The sequence below is a fragment of the Rhipicephalus sanguineus genome, chromosome 4 (genome assembly GCF_013339695.2).
Source record: "Rhipicephalus sanguineus isolate Rsan-2018 chromosome 4, BIME_Rsan_1.4, whole genome shotgun sequence".
Taxonomy (NCBI): domain Eukaryota; kingdom Metazoa; phylum Arthropoda; class Arachnida; order Ixodida; family Ixodidae; genus Rhipicephalus; species Rhipicephalus sanguineus.
The window spans coordinates 41,258,052-41,277,954 of record NC_051179.1 but is presented as its reverse complement, the minus strand read 5'-3'; the positions used below and the strand labels follow the sequence as shown (position 1 = coordinate 41,277,954).

At 49.1% G+C, this 19,903-nt stretch overlaps 1 protein-coding gene across 2 annotated transcripts in view; it reads right to left on the bottom strand.

The window, feature by feature from the left end:
• LOC119389809 (uncharacterized) overlaps window positions 1–19,903 on the bottom strand; it is a 202,469-nt gene that overhangs the window by 102,346 nt on the left and 80,220 nt on the right. The window lies entirely within an intron of this gene.

Genomic DNA, 19,903 nt, shown 5'->3' with positions numbered 1-19,903 from the left:
AGTGAGCGAGAAGCAACCTGCGCGCGTCCGAGGTACGGGTGGGTGGAGGGGATGAATGCTTCTACAGTGGCTGCAGCTAACACTGAGAAGACCGTTCCACAGGGAGGGGAGACACGACGCCGAACAAGAAGAGAGGGGGTCGGAGAGTCGGTCTGTATGCCGCGCGCGCCGGCCGACGCGGAAGGGAGGAGGGTGGCAGCGGCGATGGTGCTAGTGGCGGTCAGGCCAGGGCCGTCGGTGGGGGGTCAACGCCTGATACAGCAACCCATTTCTGGGTCTCTCTTCTTCTTCCTCACCGCTCGCGCTCTTGCTGCTGGGTGGCGAGCGCGCTGCTCTGGCGCAACAGAGCTCGTCAACGCTTATTCTTTTCGCTGCTTCTCGCATCCACCTTCTTTCTTCTTCTCGCAATGCATCGCGCCACACAATGCTCTCGGGCAGCCCCCGAACCGATGACGAGCGCAGAGCAGCGGCGGCAGAAACGCGCACCTGTGACGATGAGCGGCGCGCACACCTGCTTTCGTGCTTGCCCGTGTTTCCAGTGGCGATTGAGAGATAGCACCGGCGCGAAAGAAATCTTGGAAAAACAAACGCGCACGACGGCGTGTATATAGTTTATGCGCACGCAGTTCATCTGTAAACGCAGGCAGAGTAGAAAAAAAAAAAGGTTGCCGGCGGAGCTCGCAGCGATGCATTGAGCAGATATTCTTATGGAGAGCCGGGGGTGCACGCTCCGAGGTGAAAGACAGGTGAATTAAGAAACTAGTCGATTGCAAACTTTGCTTCGGGAAAACCCGCTGGACGTTTACGCATCATAGGAGGGAGGGAGGGCTGGCGCTGTTGCATATTGCGGTTATGCAACGCAGAGCCGTGCTTCCCGCAAGGGCTGCGCAAGATAGCGAAACCATGAAGCCCATCGTTATGTGATAGTGCCGTGATCGCGCGCACGGCACTCGATCATCCTGCAATGCGGCGGAGGCTTTCGTCGATGCGATGCCAATTCGTTGAGCTCCGACAAGGATGACCACAGGTGTTTTGCAACAACGAGCCAGAAATCGAGTGAAACGGCGGATAAGGAAAGCGCTAGGGTCGAAAACAGCACCGACTATGATACACTCGGTAGTGCATACCTTTCACAAATGCATCTCAACTCTAAGCATAGCCCCAACGACAACATCCAGTGTGACTAAGGACGACCCCCCCCCCTCCTCTACCACACCGTTTTGTCGGCATACCACACGTGATACAGAACGAAGCCAGTTGGCAACCCTCGACCAGGCCCGGCGAGCCTCAGAAGCCAGTGGGGTCTGAATAGGTGTTCCATTCATACGCACCAGCCACCATCACGTACGCATCAATGAAGCTGTTCTTGACAGCTTTCAGACGTCAGACTTCGCAAGGCCTCCATACCGCAGGTAATTTTCTCGTCTCACGGGGATACCATTTCAAATTTTGCATGTCTACATTGACTTAAGGCAGCCACGAATAACGCTACGTGCCTACCCATCGACTGCTCAGAGAGCCTGCCAAGGACTCGGCCCGCCTACACGTCACCAGAGCATTCTGCTTCTCGCGTCACCAGACGTCGAAGCGCAGTCAGCGAAGATTTAAGAGCAACTGCAGCGACTATCCAGCGACTGCAGGCCACGTTATAGCGAACCCCGGAAGGTAGAATTCGTCACCGAAGCCTACCCGGGGTGTTGTACGCTGGCAGGGTCTATTCGGGAACGGTTCAGCTAGAGGATAATGGGACACACTATCATTACTATTACGCGCGCCCCCGAGCAGAGATATCTGTGCGTCCCCTCCTCGCTTCTCCTGAGACACAGCCCTTGAGCGGGCTTTGCTCGAGGCAGTCATCATCAGGCTTGGTGGCGCTCAGTACAAGCCCTCTGCTAGAAGTACTAGGACCCAGACGGATCTCCGGGAGGAGCTCTTCTCACGCGCCCTGACGTGGCTGCAAGGAAGCGCGTTCCGATGACCTCAGCGGCAGCAGGCGTGCCTTCATCTTCTCCTCTTCTTCATCTGGGCATGAGTAGGTGTGTGAGGAGTGCGTGCGTGTGTGCAAGGGGAAGGGGGGGGGGGGTTGCCCATTAGGCAAAGGGACTCCCCCTGTTGCACGCGCTCAGCGCCGTCAGCGACGGATCGAAGCGACCTGACCGGCACGCCAACAGCGGTAGGTGCAGCAGAAGCGGCGGCGGTCGTCGACCTCTCGTCCGGGATGCGGCGGCAGGAGGAGCTCTCCGCCGCCGCTAGGCCGTTACCGCCGTTGCTCCAATGACACAATGAGCGGGCCGACCGATGGGCTCTCCTCTCCTCCTCCTCCCTCCACGGCGTGTGCGCCTCTTCGTGCTCTTCCTCTTGCTGCTGCTTCCTCGATGCCGCTACCCCGGCGTGATGGAGCGCGCGCGCGCGCGCGCTGCCACGAGCCGTACGTCTTTCACCCTCTCTCACCGCGACCAACGGCGTTAGCAATGCAACGCGACGGCCCCTCTTCTAGGCATCTGCGAGCTCCTTGAGCACGGGGGCCTCGATTGATGGGCCAAATGGGAGACTTAGACCTTGCCGTCCTAGGTGTTAAAGCTACGGTAAATTTCTGTGCTCCAAGTGCCAAACTCCCTCAGGTGGATAAGAAATGAAACTTGAGCTAATTGGTATGGGTTCATCTTAGGTTCATCTTAGGTACGATCCCTCAGCTAGTACTGGCAGGCTAGTTGATTGTATGTACATGATCTTGATACAGCAGTGCAATATTTAAGAAACACGGAAATGTTTGCCCATGTAGTTTTGCGCTGCTATTTCCAAGACATATGCCAAACTCTACTACCGAAGACAATAGATAAGTTTTGAATCTGGTACGAAGAAAGTTGCGCACTGCGGTTGTCGCCAATGCGCATGCGACAAACGCGAGCCATTCTTGTGTAAACGCTCTATTTCTCGAAAATAACATGCGTACAAATAAAAAAAGAAACTATAACGCTCTAAAACTCTCCAATATCTTGGTTGGTCTCTACGTAGATGTTCAATGCAATCGACATGGTAGAAAAATCTTGCCTTCGAGTGGTCTAAGGTAAATGCATCAGGGACCGCGTGACCTTTTGCCGGTTTATTGAATCAGAGAAACTGCGGTATAAGAGGTAAGCTTTTACAAGGATTTCGCTCTTTGGCGATGTAATGCAAAAAGAGGGTGGCGCTGTCGCAATGCCCTCGCGGTAATATCATCTGAAAAGACTTAGTTGAAATTGCATTTCCACTAAAAGACTTCCACTGGGGCCAATTGAGTCATGAAGTTATTCAGAAGTGAAGGAAAAGGAAAGCAACAATTGGTATAAAAGATGAAAACGTATTGGTTTCGCCTACGGTTTTTCACCGTTCCCTAACCCCTACGGCTATTTCTTTCTTTCTTTCTTTCTTTCTTTCTTTCTTTCTTTCTTTCTTTCTTTCTTTCTTTCTTTCTTTCTTTCTTTCTTTCTTTCTTTCTTTCTTTCTTTCTTTCTTTCTTTCTTTCCTTATTTCTTTCCTTTCTTTTTCTTTATTTTCTTTCTTTCTTTCTTTCTTTTCTGCAAACCTTTCGTTTCGGGTACTCGCTCGTTAGAAGGCACTTGCACTCGCCGATATCACCAGAGTCGGGCTCACTCGGCGGCACTTATAGACCGGCCAGCCTCGGTCATTAATTTTATTGCCTCACGATCTCTTGTCTTTCGCGAAGGACATTTCGACAGAAGGCTCTATCCAGAGTAAATGTACATTGGAACAACGGCAGGGGTGAAGGTCACGCGTACTTGAGGGCGGCCTTCGTTTTTCTTTACATTTATACATTCCCCGCGCACTCTTCTCTTGACCATATTTCTTTCCCCATCCACTTATATATGTATTTTCCCATCGTGCATCGCTTAGTCTTGCTTCTTTGTATTCGCGTTTTTTTTCTCCACATTTGCAGAGAAGCTATAAAAATGCTGCTTCTAAGTCCACATACCAGTCTTTTTTTAGACTGTCTTCTAAATCCGTTCTACCTGCATTCCTAACGAAATATACGGGCCGATCCCGAAAACAGTGCAGGCAGCTATAAAAATGCTGCTTCTAACTCCATACGGCAGTCTTTTTTTAGACTGTCTTCTAGATCTCTTCTATCTGCATTCCTGACGAAATATATGGGCCGATCGCGAAAACAGTGCGGGCATCTCATTTAAGCTGTGGCGGGCGTAGCCAGAAACTTATTTCAGGAGGGGGGGGGTTGGTGGTCGTAGTGGTTTGAAGAGGGAAAGGCGCCTAATTTGAGTGTTTACGCATCTAAGAATGAAAGAATTCGAGGGGGGGGGGGTTCAAGCTCCTCCCACGGCTACGCATATGTCAACTACTGTATTTACTCGCAGACAACAAGCAATCGTTAGCATTGATTTATCATGTTGGCTAAATGATGACAAAAACTAATTGTTGTTAACAATGGCTAAATGATTTCTGATATTAATCTCGCCAAGTAGTGGCTTCACGACGACAATCGTTGACTAGTGTTCACTAATGTTAGTTATCTGCCATCCGCATTGTCTTAAGTCAGTACGAGTCAAATGACTGGGTTGGTAATCTATTTCTTCGGTGCCACTCGATTCATTCGCAGAAACGTCTATCTCGTTAGTGCCTCCGAAGTGCAGCGAAAGCGATTTCGACAGCTAATTTCGTTAGAACGAGAAGCTCGATCGATTTTGCACTGGGCGACCGACCCCTTTTGCGTCGGCACTTGCTGGCTCGACGCACGGAAAATTCGGACCACAAGTTGTTTGCGAAATACAGACACACGACGGTGGTGACGACCCCAAACCACGTGGCACGCACCCACGTGCACCAAGAATCACGTAGCTGAAGTTTAAGTTAATAGCTTGAAAAATAAATAATAATGTAATAAAAAAATAACTTTAAAAAGACATATAAAAGTGTAGCGAGGATTGGTGTACCTGCATACTAGAAACATGGATGCTAAACTTTCAAGAAGATGGAATACTCGATCAGTCACTTCATTCACCTGTCTGCTCGCTCCTCATTGAATCATTCCATTCACTCAATACTGCACTCACTCCCGCAGGCGCTCACTCACTCACTCACTCACTCACTCACTCACTCACTCACTCACTCACTCACTCACTCACTCACTCACTCACTCACTCACTCACTCACTCACTCACTCACTCACTCACTCACTCACTCACTCACTCACTCACTCACTCACTCACTCACTCACTCACTCACTCACTCACTCACTCACTCACTCACTCACTCACTCACTCACTCACTCACTCACTCACTCACTCACTCACTCATGTCATACGTTTCGAAGGAGCGGTCGCGAAATCGCCTTGCTGCTTCAAGCCCGCCCTCTATCTATCTCGTTCGCGAAATCGAGTAGAAACTCTTCGTGCAAAAGAAGGCGCTGTTGTTTCATCGCGCGCCGGGCCTAGGCTGCGATCGATCCACTCATTCCACGTCGCTTTTCTTTTCATTACTTCATTCTTTCTTTTCTTCATTTTTCTTTTTTTATATATATTTGTATTCAACCCTATAGTGAGCGACGGCCGGCGCACGCGCTCATTGCGTAAGGATTTAGTAAGGAACGGCGGGCGCGTCTCGAAGCGGGCACCGATTGCGAAAAAAGAACAATCTTTTGGGAAGAACCCTCAATCCACTCTCCTCGACTCCCACCTTTCCTTCTCACTTACTTATTCACTGATATCCCTTCTAGGTTGCGTCAGCGCAGCAGTATCAGCAGTAGCCTATACATAATGCACGAGACCTCAGCAGGGGGGGGGGGGGGGGGGGGTCGAACGCGCGGCTCCCGTCGCCATCCGGTCTGACACTGTTTGTTCTTTGGCTGCTGCGCGAATCTGTTAATTATACACTTCTTCTCTCGTCACAGATGACTTCTAAGAGAGCTCGTTCTATACGTATACGGCATGAGGCGATTGTAGTCGGCTCTCCTATAAGTACACTGCTGGAAAGAACTGCTTACTGTTTTGAAAGCAGAATGCAGGATAAGAGAAAGAAAGAAAGAAAGGAAGAAAGAAAGAAAGAAAGAAAGGAAAAAAGAGAGAAAGAAAGAAAGAATGAAAGAAAGAAAAGAAAGAAGAAAGAAAGAAAGAAAGAAAGAAAGAAAGAAAGAAAGAAAGAAAGAAAGAAAGAAAGAAAGAAAGAAAGAAAGAAAGAAAGAAAGAAAGAAAGAAAGAAAGAAAGAAAGAAAGAAAGACCAGTCATGTATCTGGCCTGGCTAGCGGTGGTGATGACGACCTTCTTGCTCTTGCCTAGCCACTGCGCGAATTTCGAAAGCCCTGCCACACACACTGCAGCCTTGAAACAAGAGGAGACAGCAAATAAGCTGGGATGTTCGGCTTTTCGACAAAGCCTACGCAGTGTTACTCCGCACTGTATACGCGGCGCCTTTTCGTCTCGGACGGCTCTTGCTCATCGTCTGTCAATTTATCTTTTTTTTTTCTTTGTAGACCTTAAGCGTCAAGTATCGCTGTCGTTACGCCATCGAAAAAAAAGAGCAAGAAGTAGAAGCGAGGTTTATTACATTCGCTGGTAAAGCTTTAAAAAAGAAAGAACGCTATCGAAACTTAGGCAATCACGAATACTGCAAGACACAGTATCTCATCCGGCGCACTAGATAGAACGAGAGAGTGCAGGCCGGCGTATCGCACTTACGTGGCCAATTACCTAACTTAGCGCAACCTAACTTAGCATATAGACGTATAACGGATGCATAAGCGCATAACTGTATAGTAAATATGTCTTGCGCTGGGAATTCCTACCATCCTGGTTAGCCTAAACTATATATAGCGACAGCACCTCTGAAATAATAATAATATCTGGTGTCTTACGCGCCAAAACCACGATATTATTCTGAGGCACGCCGTAGTGGAGGGCTCTGGAAGTATTGGCCACCTGTTGTATTGACATCGCGCAGTACACGGGCCTCTACCATTTCGCTTCTATCGAAATGCGACGGCCACGGCAGGGATCAAACCCACGCTTTTCAAGTCAGAAGCCAAACACCGCAACCACTGTATTACCGAGGCGGACAGCCCTGCGGAAAGGCTTTGGTCCCGGGTTCGAACCCCGGTCGAAGAGGGAATTTTTCGCGAATTCGGAAGGTTTGTTTCTTGTAAATCCATACGAATTTAATATCTGGCTTTGTGGTACATTTCCATCTTTCTATAAGGCGCATATTACCCGTTGCAATGTCTCAGTGGTAGCACTGTGCTAGCAGCAGCAGTAGAGAACTAACGGGCACCCGCCACGGTGGTCTAGTGGTCACCGTGCTCGACTGCTGACCGCATTTCGCATTTCGACGGAGGCGAAATGGTAGAGGCCCGTGCACTGTGCGATATCAGTGCACTTTAAAGAACACCAGATGGTCGAAATTTCCGGAGCCCTCCGCTATGGAGTCCCTCATAATGATATCGTGGTTTTGGGACGTAAAACCCCAACAATTATCTTCGCTACTCTGGTAGCAGGAGCAGCAGTAGTAGAAATAACAGGAGCAGCAGCAACACGTGACCTCGGACGACAACAACAACAACACGAACACGTCGGGAACGCTGGATGCGTGACGCTCGCTGAAAACACGAACGTAACAGTGACCCGGTGAATGGAAGCGCCGCAGGCAGGAAAACTAAGAGAAAGAAAGAAAGAAAGAAAGAATAAAAAAACGGGTGAGGGAGTTTGTTTACGTCTAGAGGTATACGCGCAGACCGCCGAGGGACTCGGTCGCGTTCTTTCGGAGTGCGGGTGTACGCACGTTTATCTGGAACAAGCGCTTAGGGAAAGGAGGAAGAAGGAGAAGAAGAGAGAGAGGTGAGTATACGAGAGCCGCGAAGAAACCTACTGCTCCACTCAACGCTCCTTCTCTCTCATTCCTCCACATTCTAACGTCTGCCTTACTTCCATCCGCCATGTTTTTTTTCTTTATCTTTGGTTCTTTATTACGGCGTGCCAGCAAGTGCAGCCCGGCGTACAGCCAGCGCACGGAACAAGCAAGCGTTGCGGTTCACGAAGTCCGCCGCCGTCGTCAAGAAGAAGCCGACGAAGAAGAAGGCATGAACGAGAAGGGAAGAGCAAGAAGAGATGATGATGTGCTGAGATGGCTTTATCGCGTCTGGCTATACCACCAGCAGGCTCACGCATAATATACTTCGCTAGCGCTTCGTTCTTTCTTTCTGGTTCTGTCTTCTTTCGCGGCAGTCGGCTATGGCGAAGAAAAAAATGATAATACGCGAGACGGGGAGGTTAAATAAGAATATGATGCGTCTGTGCCGGCGACTCAGACGGGCACAGAGTAACGCCAAAGCGACGACGACTACCAGAAAAGATGGATGAATAAAAAAAAACGAGGTCGCTACACCGTAACACACTCTGCCCGTCTGGTCGCCCATGGAAGCACTTCGTGTTGGCGCTAGCTCCGGGTGTAACACATGGAATGTGTCGTCTGTTTTGTTTCTGTCTGTCGTCTGCTACCCTGGGGAGCAGACGAAACGAGAGAGCGTTTTGGACGTCGAAACAGAGAGCGCAGCAGTGTCCGGGAGAGGAGAAATGTCAGGGGACACTGCGGGTTGAACAGCAACAACATCGGTACATTAACTGATCTGATGCCCTGATGCTGTGAAAAACAAAGGTTAAATTCCGAGGTTGTTACGTCCCAAAACCAGGTTATGAGGCACGCAGTAGAGTGTACTCCGGATTCATTTCCATCAGCTCAGTCCTGGGGTTCCTTAACGCGCACTTACATCTAGGTGCGCAGGTCTTCTCGCATCTCGACCCCGTTTAAATGCGGTCGACGTGAACCCGGAATCGAACCCGCGTCCTCGAGCGTTGCTGCGCAACGCCTTAGCGGTTCAGCTACAATGACGGATGCTCTCTTGCATAGGAGGGACACTCCGGCGGTTTTCCGAGGCCAACTGATCTCAATTAAATTCGCTGGGTACGTTCAAAAATGAAAGAAAGAGACACAATCTTTCAGGACGTCCTGTTCATTGAAAGCTTCATCATCATCAACCTGACCACGCACCCTGCAGGGCGCACCAATCCCATATAAATACACCAATTACCTCTTCAGAAGCTTACGACATTCTAAGTGGCTTATGAAATGGATGTACTTAAAAAAAGCCCGTTTTCGAACAGCGGCAAGTGCGTACCGTAATCTGAGCACTCCGTTCAAACTACATACGGTGCACAAGTGTCATGCGCTGCATATTATATTATTATATGGCTATCGGGCGACGAACCATTGTGCAATAGCTTGACGCTTCATGACTCGCGTCGCGCCGCTCAAGCGAGTGGTGGTGCCGCCAGCCAATGAGTTTTTCGACCCTGCTCGCGCCAAATGTAGTTCGCGTAAGCGTTATAAAAGGCAGGGAAGCGCCCGGGAGGTATACCATGTGCGGAGGGGATGTCGGAGGGAAAGGGTAAAAGACGCCTGTCCCATATACGGCTGCTGGTGTGCTGCTGTTGCTTGAAGGGTCTCTTTTATTTTATCTTTTTTTTGCCTTAACTATAGTAAAAGGCGCACTTCACCTAAATACTGAATAGTTTGGCGGCGGCCCCCGCCGAGTGTAACGGGACGAAGGACGACGGGTCACTATATATTTCGACGTCTTCTCTGCCAGCGCGTTCGCGTCATCATGTGCGGAGTCGGGAAAAGGTTACGGCCAACCGGTTACGCTCCGCGCGCCGCGCACCCCGCTACGTTAGGTCAGAGTGTGTTACTGAGACGACGATCAACCTACACGGGAGAGAGAGAGAGAGAGAGAGAAGGCGACCTAGCTTCGCGCATATGGTCCTCGATCTAGGAGACAGAAAAGAACGCACGGAGCGAGCGCGGTGCAGCTTCTTCGCGTACAAGGTAATATAATAACGCAGAATAACAGGTAGGCTGGCAAGTTGGTTTGGGTTCATACTGATGGAAAGGCAGCGCTAGAACGAATACGAGAGGAACGAGAAGAAGGCAAGACATGCGCTGCACTCACAAGTGAAGTTTCTAGTAAAAAAGTTGGGGCAGCTGCGCAGTAGAGATGCGCAGACTGGGTAAATTAACAGTGGAGCTTGTGGCCTTACCTTCCCCCTTTCTCTCCTCCTCACTTCACTTCCCTTTCCCACCCATGCTATACTATACTATACATAGGTATGCTATGCTTTACCTCTCTCCCCTCCTCCTCACTCTCACTTTCCTTTCCCACCCTCTTGCTATACTATACCAGGCATGGCTATGCTATGCTATGAGCTGCTTGATACACACCGGCTTTCAGTGGCGCATACCCGCTTTCAGTGGCACATACCCGCTTTCAGTGGCGCATACCCGCCAACGCCACGCCGAGTTTTGCCAAGCTTAAGCAGCTCCGCTATTAGAAACTTCACGCTTCTGCGATAAATTTTACAGCGAAAGCTGTTATGAGATCATTTCACCGGCCGTTTTTGGCGCCGTAGTTGTCCGCCGCCGCCGCCGGTGTCCGTAACCAGTATCGCTCGAAATAAGAAAAAAAAACGAATTAAGAAAAAAACTCCAGGATAGAACGAGGTTCGAACCTGGGCCCTCTGCGTGGGAGCCCAGTATTCAACCTCTGAGCCATTCCGGTGCTTGGAACTGCTATGCAAAAAGGTCCTATACAGACTTCATATCGGGAAGGAACCACATTAGCATATGCAATATAGCGTGGTAGAGAGTAAATTAAGCACCAAGCGTCGCGCAACGCGTAGCACAACGCGAATTCTGTGACCAGGCGTCACACAATGCTAATTGCGCAATGAGTAGGTTGTTGAATGCTTCCAACCCATTACAAAGGACTCTGCCATAATTCTTCATCGTCGTCAGGCACAGCATCAACAAAGTGCGCATAATGCCTTACATGCGTTTAGCAGGTACCACGGCTCTTCGTAGAATGACGAAAAATGGCCCAGTGCCAGCTGCCCTACTTCTCAAACATTACAATGATTTATAGCGTAGTGGGTTCCTCGCAAGTGCACTTGTAGTGGTTGCCAAGGAAGCCCATAAGCGCATGATCCATTTCCTCGGGGTCTCAGATAAATTACAGTGATTTAGAGTGTAGTGGGTTTCTCGCAAGTGCACTTGTATTGGTTGCCAAGGAAGCCCATAAGCGGATGTTCCATTTCCTCGGGGTCTCAGTAAAATTACAATGATTGAGAGCGTAGTGGGTTCCTCGCAATTGCACTTGTATTGGTTGCCAATGAAGCCCATCAGGGCATGATCCATTTCCTCGGGGTATCAGTAAAATTACAATGATTTAGAGCGTAGTGGGTTCCTCGCAAGTGCATTTGTATTGGTTGCCAAAGAATCTCATAAGCGCATGATCAATTTACTTGGGGTCTCAGTAAAGTTCTTCACCCCCCCCCCCGTCTCTCTCCCACGGCAACTTATGTTATACAGCATGACGGGAGAGGGAAATAGCAACCGGGCGTCACCCACTGCAAATTACATAACTGCTGGGCCGTTTAAAGATTCCAACCCATTACAAAGGGCTGAGCCATAATTCTTCATCGTCATCAGTCGCCGCGTCAACAAAGTGCACATAATGCCTTACAGACGTGCGGCTGGTGCCTCGCTTCTCCGCAGAATGACGAATAATGGCTTAGTAGGTGCTTCCCAACTTCACAAAAATTGTGATTTATGGCGTAGTGGGTATCTTTTTAGTGTACTTGTATTGTAGCCCCAAGAGAGCTGATAACGGGCTCTAGAAACGCCGCTCTTCCAGCTTTCGCTGTGACTGTGCTGCGGTTTCAGCGCAGGCCTGGCGTTTCTTGTGTGACGATGCAAGCTGCATATAAGGGGCGTTTTTTTCGTGTTTTTTTCGTTTATTTTTGCAATAATAACTTCAGCTGTGAGTACAGCGCATGTCCTGTCTTATCGTCCATCTTGTGTTCGTTCTAGCGCCGCCTTTCCATCATGCTATAATAAATGTAGGGGTTTTACGTTCCAAAACCACGATATGGTTGTGAGAGACGCCGTGTAGTGGATGACTCCGGAAATTTCGACCACCTGGAGTTCTTTAACGTGCGCCTAAATCTAAGCACACGGGCCTCTAGCATTCTGCCTCCTTCGAAATGCGCCCGCCGCAGAGGGGATTCGATACCGCGACCTTCGGGTCAGCTGCGAGCACCAGACCAACGCGGCGGGTTGCGGTGAGTCGATGGGTCTGCCAAAGTTTTGTGGCACATGCGCTGGTGTTTGCCACTATGGTGTGTTCCCTTGTTCATGTTTAGTGGACCAGCGGTGAGTAATATGGTGTTTGCTCAATTTCTGTGGCGAATACTTGCGTTAGGAGTTTCTGCACGCGCACACACGCACAGACACGGCTCCGCCATATACACATCTTCGCCGTAAAACACAAAATAAGCGTAGCGTTGTGATATATACTTACATTACGATATCCATTAAGATGACGCTGCTTTGCGTGAACAGATGCAAGTGCCAACACTCCGAAAAAAAGTGGAACGAGTCATATCCACTGTCGTCCTCCTCGTGATCGGCCACCGCCGCTTCGAGCACAAACAAACGCAAAACGTTAATCGTGACCAGGTAACGCATAAGACGGCCATGTACGTTTTATGCACACGCTCCTCCGCACGCTGTACAGTACAAAATATAAGAAGAATTGAAAACGAGGCGAACGAGGAGCAACGCGAAGTGCCGTGCATGCGTGGCCTCTCGTCAAAGCCAGAGAAAATATGACTGACCTGTCGCTACATCGCCGAGCTCCCGGTTTTAATGTCGCGCGAGAAAAAAAAATAATAAAACAGAGAAACGTGTCGGTCAGCGCGAACGTACCGCAAAGGTCGTTGACCCTTCTAGCTTGCACGTTCCCTGTCACAGCGGGTGGCACTGACGTGCGTTCTAAAGGTCAATGACACGCCCTGCTCAATACCGAATAAAAAAAAGGTAACACAGGCCCTCATGCATTTGTATATGACGACTCGAAGGCGAAAGCCATCTTCTTTTTGTTCTTCTCCGTCGACTGTATTATATCTGTATAATATTATTTATATTTCGCTACCATCAAAATGCGGCCGCGCCGGGGCCGAGAATCGAACCCGCGTCCTGTAGCTTCTCAGCTACCAAGGCAGGCAAAAAATAGCGAGCCTGTCATGATGCAAACCTCGAATCATCTCGTCCGTATATAGATAAATTTACGTAAAACATAAGGGCACCGCCACCTTGGGCTGCTAAACGAATCTTTTCTTGTTTTTGTACATCGTGACGGGAAATTAACGAGGTCATGAAATGTGGAATGCACCAACCCAACCATTTTCACGCGCATGCGCCTACCATAGAACTGTTCGTTTGCTTAAATACACAAATCGGCAAGGCTACTACAGTCCAATATGGCGACACCGAAACACATCCGTAAAATAGTCTGTATAGTCAAACGCGTTATGAGTTGCGCCACAGGCCCAGAGTTAACTTCTGAAACATCACTAATACAATCGCTATTGGAATGAAGAACACGTGCTTCGTGTTTTAATCATGTACGATCATGTGGATTCAATACGCGAAAAATAGATACGAATAATATCAGAAACGCGAACGAAAGAGAAGAGCAAACGCACGAATCTCACACGACGACGTTATGGATAAAGTAAAATACGCGGTAATGGATTAGCTTCTTTCTTTAGTGACTGCATATATTTATTAAATGTCAGGGAAAGAGAGAGAGAGAGAGAGAACACAGCGCCTATTAAGTTTGTCGACATTTCACGAACGTGACGACAGCTGGATATTATCTCTACAACACACAGGTGGAGAAAAGGTTAATTTCTGAGTATTGAAAACGAAAAAAGTAGGGAAGAACAATGATGCGAATAAATAATTGAAGCGCACAAAGTATGCGAAGCATAAACTGCTTCGCATACCTGTATAAGATATGCGAAGTATGCAAAGTATGGTGTATACCATACTACAAAGTATGGTATGTGCGAAGTAGTATACAAGTTATGTACAAAGTATGAATACCTTGCATATCTTTTATGGTACAGTCTCACGCTCCGGCAACACTCACGGTAACAGTTAGCCAGTACTTGCCAACAATACGCAACAGTAGCCAACATTAACCATTATTGCTAACACAATACAACCCTCCTTCATCACTTAAGCTCGTAACACCTTTTTAATATACGTATCTTTTAAGGATTGATTAATACTGTAGTTTATTTTTCGTCTTGGCTATAGTGTCAGACGATGGTTTCTACGTGTTATACTTCACACCGCTAGTGTTCTTTTATTGTTTTTTAATGAATCCAAAGACTACGATTCTGAATTTCTGAAATGCCAGCAGTTTACTTCCCGCTGAATGCTTAGCATTTATTTATTATTCTTTTTATTCCGATGCAGACTTCGGCATTTATAAATTTTAAAAACAACTATTTTCAGCGTCCGCCATCGTTCGTATTATGCAAGGCCCCTCGCTATACCTTGTTTTCTCGAGGGTCCCTAGAAGAAAAAAAAAAAGTCTGGCATTGTCTACCTAGGGACTTAATGTTGCAGCGGTGACGTATATTTATCACAGGCCAGAGGGGATTATGGGGGCAACCCGGCATCCCTCACTGATAAAAAAGAAAGCATCCAGGGAGCTCGTGTTTTACTGATAGTCGCAACCGTATGAAAGGCAACAGATAAAGTATATAATAGCGCTATTTTGGGCACCTGTTACCGATGGAACATCGACGTATATACAGTGAACAGAAAACAAGCGAAGACGACAACACGGTCACACTCTGTTCACGATATACGGGCTAACTGGAGTGTTAATCAATCAATTGCCCAGGCCTAGTCTCAATCAAGGCGGCCCTGTTTCGTACCTCGTACGATCTCAATTTGCGAACCGTAATGCCCTGACCTATACCGCATTTACACGCATACTACATGCACTGCTTAGCACGGGCTATTGTTTGTTAGCGTTACGTGGATGGTTACGAATGTTGACTAATCTTGCATAATGGTGACTAGCGTCGACGCTAAGTGCCTTCTAACATTCGATAATGTATAGGCAATCTGTTGTTGCAAAAGCCACGTCGCCTTCCTTCGATCTACGTCCAACCGATGAGCTCGTATTACACAGAAAACAACCGGAGTCGGTTCTGCCATATTCCTTCATTTCTCGTAGCGCAGTGTTGACTCTTGCCTTATTCCGCGCATGCAACATCGAATGATCTTTCTGCAAACAGAAGCATTAATCGATTAAGTGAACGTTAAAGCGATCAATCGCTCAGCTCCCGAGTCTGAAATGTAAGGCGGTACAACTTTTTTTTTTTCTCTCTTATAGCGCAATGAAGACGGACTCCCAGTGTTAACGACACCGTGCGTATAGGAACAACGACATTGCACAACGAACGAGAGAGCAACGAACTGACGACACACATTACGGACAGAGAAGGTCGTTGCTGCTGCTGGTGCTGCAAATGGCATGATCGGTGACCCACTGATTTATTTCTTTTATTTCAAAGGAACGCCGTTAGACCTTACATACGCAGTACATGTGCCGTACGTGTACGTGCATTGTTGCATTGTTGTGAGCGCGTTTGAAGGAGAAGCGTCAGGCGAGTGAACGAATAAACACGACACGGGAGCGCACGGTATATATATATATATCCGATCGCTCGTGTAGAACAGCCATCGGTTTTTCCCGCGCGCACACGCTGACCGCATGCGCGCAAGTGGAAAGAAAAACAAGACGAGCAAACAAACAACGTTTTGCAATCGAGTTCAATGCTCCTCGTATGGCCTCGTGCTATTTAGAACGTAAGATGCACCGTTTTAAGAAAAGCGATCGAAGCAAACACTCCCTGCTGGCGAACTTTAAGTGCGTAAGCGTTATTCGCGACTACGTCATTATTTAAAGAATAATACAACGACAGTGGACGTCAGCCATAATTAGCTGACAGTGGGCCGACGACGTTAGCCGTCATTTAGTCAGTACAGGCCGGAATTAGTAATCATTTAGCGTCCGTTAGGCATCGCTGTAACAGACATATTACCGATCATTTTGCCCAGGTTAACCGACATTAGCGATATTAGACAACTCTACAGCCGACATCAAACATCAATCAGGCAACGAGAGTTCATATTAACCAGTGCTAACCACTGGTTAGCACTGGTGGTAACCACTGGTGGTAACATGCAAATAAATACGGTAGTCCAGGGAACCCGTCAGCGTTCACCACTCTGTACTATCAGCTCCAGAATGGGCATACTCAGTGTAACGCGTAACGATATATCCGCTCGTTTAGGCAATGCCCGTCGTTTTTTTTTTCTTGTTGTTGTTGTTGCTTTCGGTGTATGCAGCATCACGGCGGTATAGTATCCTGCACCAAATGCAATATCATCAGAATATAGCATTTCGGCGGTCAGCTGCATGCATTAACAACGGGTAAAAGTGCATTAATGACGCGCCTTTATATTTCAAAGATTGAACGAGCGATTTCAGTCCTGTTGACGCACAGGAAACATATGCGGCTTCGCTGTAGAACAGTTTCGTATGTGATTTTTTTTTCTTTCTCGCTTTTAATGTCTAGCTGCTAAAATCAGGGAGCGCCTCGAGGATTCCCCTTAATCTCCTCGCCCGTCATCGTAATTAAAGCGACCAGACGGGAACAACGACTGCCTACAGTGCACAGCCTTTACCCGGGGTCTGTGGTGCGACCTCAAACAGGTGCGGCGCCGAGGCGCCAAGCTAAACGACTCCACTCCAGACACCGGGGAGGTACACACGATGCTATTATTCGTGTAGGTAAGGAGAGACACCTGTGGAACGAGCCGCGAGATCTAATCCGGCATCTCCTGCTGGCGTGTGTGTATGTGTCTCTGGACCCCAAGACGAGAAAGGGGAGGGCTGGAGTGACGTTCTTAATTAATGAGTTCTCAACGGCAGCGGCTGTGCTGCGAGCCAGCCCCACCAACAAGCGCTTTTTCGCCAGACACACCAACGCCGTGTGACGCAAATAGATGCCCCGCGTGTGCGGGCATGGCGCCCCGGCAGCCAAAGGCTGCATGCCGCATCAACCTTCCGAGGAAACGCATCTTACACACACCACAGATATGTGCAGTGCGGCGGAGGCTATGGCTTCGCCCTATAGCCTTCACCGCATTGCACGTATATACAGTTCATCGTGTATGTAGCATGTACAGCCCAACAGTACAACGATAATCGGCTGCATGTTGCAGAAGCAGTAGCCTTCACCGCACTGCACGTACGTATAGCCCATCATGTATGTTGCACGTACAGAACATGTATACAACGATAGTCAGGTGCATGTTCCAGACGAGAAATGGCGATGGCTTAATTCTTCAGGTTTTGCGCGTATATCAGGACCAGCGCTTACACGAAGACCGAAGATAACGAGACACTACGTTATGGTGCCTCTTCCACGCACTGGTGCGATGCTCCGCAAGAATCAAACAACCCAGGTCTCTGTACTTCATGTAATGCCGGTGTCACACGGGTAATTTTGATCGCGATCAGGGCCAATCACGATCTGCGCATTGAGACCCGGCTCCCAGATCGCAATTTGACTGACGTCTGCGCCAAACTCGATCCGGATTAGTTTGGACTGAGTACCAGCGATGATTGTTGATCGCTATCAAGAAATCTGATCCAGATTGACCCTGATTGCGATCAAAAGTGCCCGTGTGTCACCGGTATAAGAAATGCGAACTAGCCAGTCGTGCGCTACTTTATTGCTCTTGAGCGTTAACGTTCGGTCAGGGTTCAGATAACTTGTAGCGTGCGTGTGTCCGTGTGCGTGCGTGTGCGTGCGTGTGTGTGCGCGGCTTAAAAACAAAACAGGCGAGCAAACGAGACCTCACGAAATGACTGAGCAAATATTATGCCATTGTAACACGGAAAAGGCAAGTCTTTCGTAACAGTTCTCTCTTTCTTTCTAGTGTCCTGACGAGACCCATAGTTTTCGCTACACTGCACACAACTCGCAGAGCGGGGTTGCACTAGGGTACAACCCGGGGGCCAACGGCCTCGATCCCGAGCCGCAGTCGTCACGCAAATCGCTCCAACAGGTGTGCGGCGGCGGCCACGTCGTTTCCGCCGGTCGACCGACCGACCGACCCACCGGCCGGCTGGCTGGCTGGCTGGCTGGAGAGATGCGTAGCGGCGATATTGGACGACGTACCGAGCAGTCGCGGCGCATAAATTGGCGCGCGTAATCTGATAGATTCCCGAGAGCTGCAGGCCGTGCGAGCGCCCATTAGGCCGGGTCAGACTACGTGGGCAGGAGCAGCAGCGGCAGCAGCTTGTACACGCGTGGTAATATACCAAACGGAAACTATACAAATGGTCAAGAAAGAACGGGTAATCACCGCAGCAGGGGCAGGGCGCACGTTAATGCGATAGTGGCATGTAGCATTGCCAGAAAGGAATCTGCGCCGGGACCGATACTGTAACGTCGGGCCGAATTACGTAATAAGCGGGTGCGACGAAGCAGCACGGCGCAGCTGTGCACCGTCGCGTGTTCTTTTCACACAGTGGCAGGGAGTGGCAGGTTATCGTTGTGCACATTTCATTTTTCCGGGGCGATTTCGATACGAGCTCGGTGGGTAGTGTAATCAGTAGCGTTTGTACACTACGTACAAGTGAGCAGGGTAAGTTACAGCAAATATCTAGCATATTACGTGCCAAAAGCACGATATGATTACGAGGCACGCCGTAGTAGAGGGCTCGGGAAATTTCAACCATCTGGTGTTCTTTAGCGTGTACTGACCTCGCACAGTACACGGGCCTCTATAGCATTTCGCCTCAATCGAAATGCTACCGCCGCGGCCGGGATCGAACCCGCGACTTTTTGTTCAGCAGCGGAGAACCGTAACCACTGTACCCACCGAGGCGGACGACTCATTCGAAAAGATACGGATGCATTTACTGATTTTTCGCAAGTACTTTAGACATATTCGTGCTCCTGTTGCATAATGAATCGGATTAGAGATCTGATTAACTATATGCTGCCTTTACAAAATGCTGCTAGACCCCGTACGCTGGCCAGTTCATTGGCGGATCACTTGGTCAAAAAGTACATTTGCAAACAAGTTGACACGATCACATACCTCTCAAGCATCGACGACAACACTCTGTGCGAATTGGTTTGATATAAGCTACTAAGAAAAATGCGGTGCATGCACCGCCATATATGTATATGTATCACTCAAAAACATGCACCTTCCAAGAAACCGACTCCGGAAGTCCAGTCGTGTACTCCGAGGTCCGCAACGAACTGGGTTTGCTGCGAGTCTCAGAGGTCACGTGCCCGCGGGGTAAGTCGGTTTCTCCGAGATCGGCAACAGGCGCTGCAGGATCTTGGAGGCCATCACGGGCGGGCGAGATTACTTCGGGCAATGGCCGTCGCACACGATGTTTTTTGCTTCTTCCCAAGCCGCTATGTGGCAAACGACGCGTCCCCACAGCAGCGGGCGGGACGACCATGCAACGGCCGCGGGCCCATGCCTGCCTGCGAGATGTCTTTTGCGCGGCGTTTATTTATAAGCGTTCCTGGAACGCTTCCCAGAGGTTCATGGATCACTCAGGAAAAAAAAACCCAAAAACAAACAGAAGAGGACGCCACGCGAGCGTGTGTTGCTGTTGAGTTTTCCTGCCTACGTCACCGCAACATCAAACACCCGTTTGTACTCCACCCACCCTGCACCTTACTCCGTCACACCCTCAACTCCCGGACCAATTTGTTTCTTCACCCTCCCCCCCCCCCCCTCCCTCTCTCCCTCTCTCTGTTCCTCGTCCAAACGCTAAAGCTCCGTCCCTCCTCGACTTGAGGAGTCTAGGCGGTGTTGCTCGAGGTCGGTGCACGTAACCGAGAGAAAAAGAACACCTCGAAGCTCGCGACGGTGCGACTTACT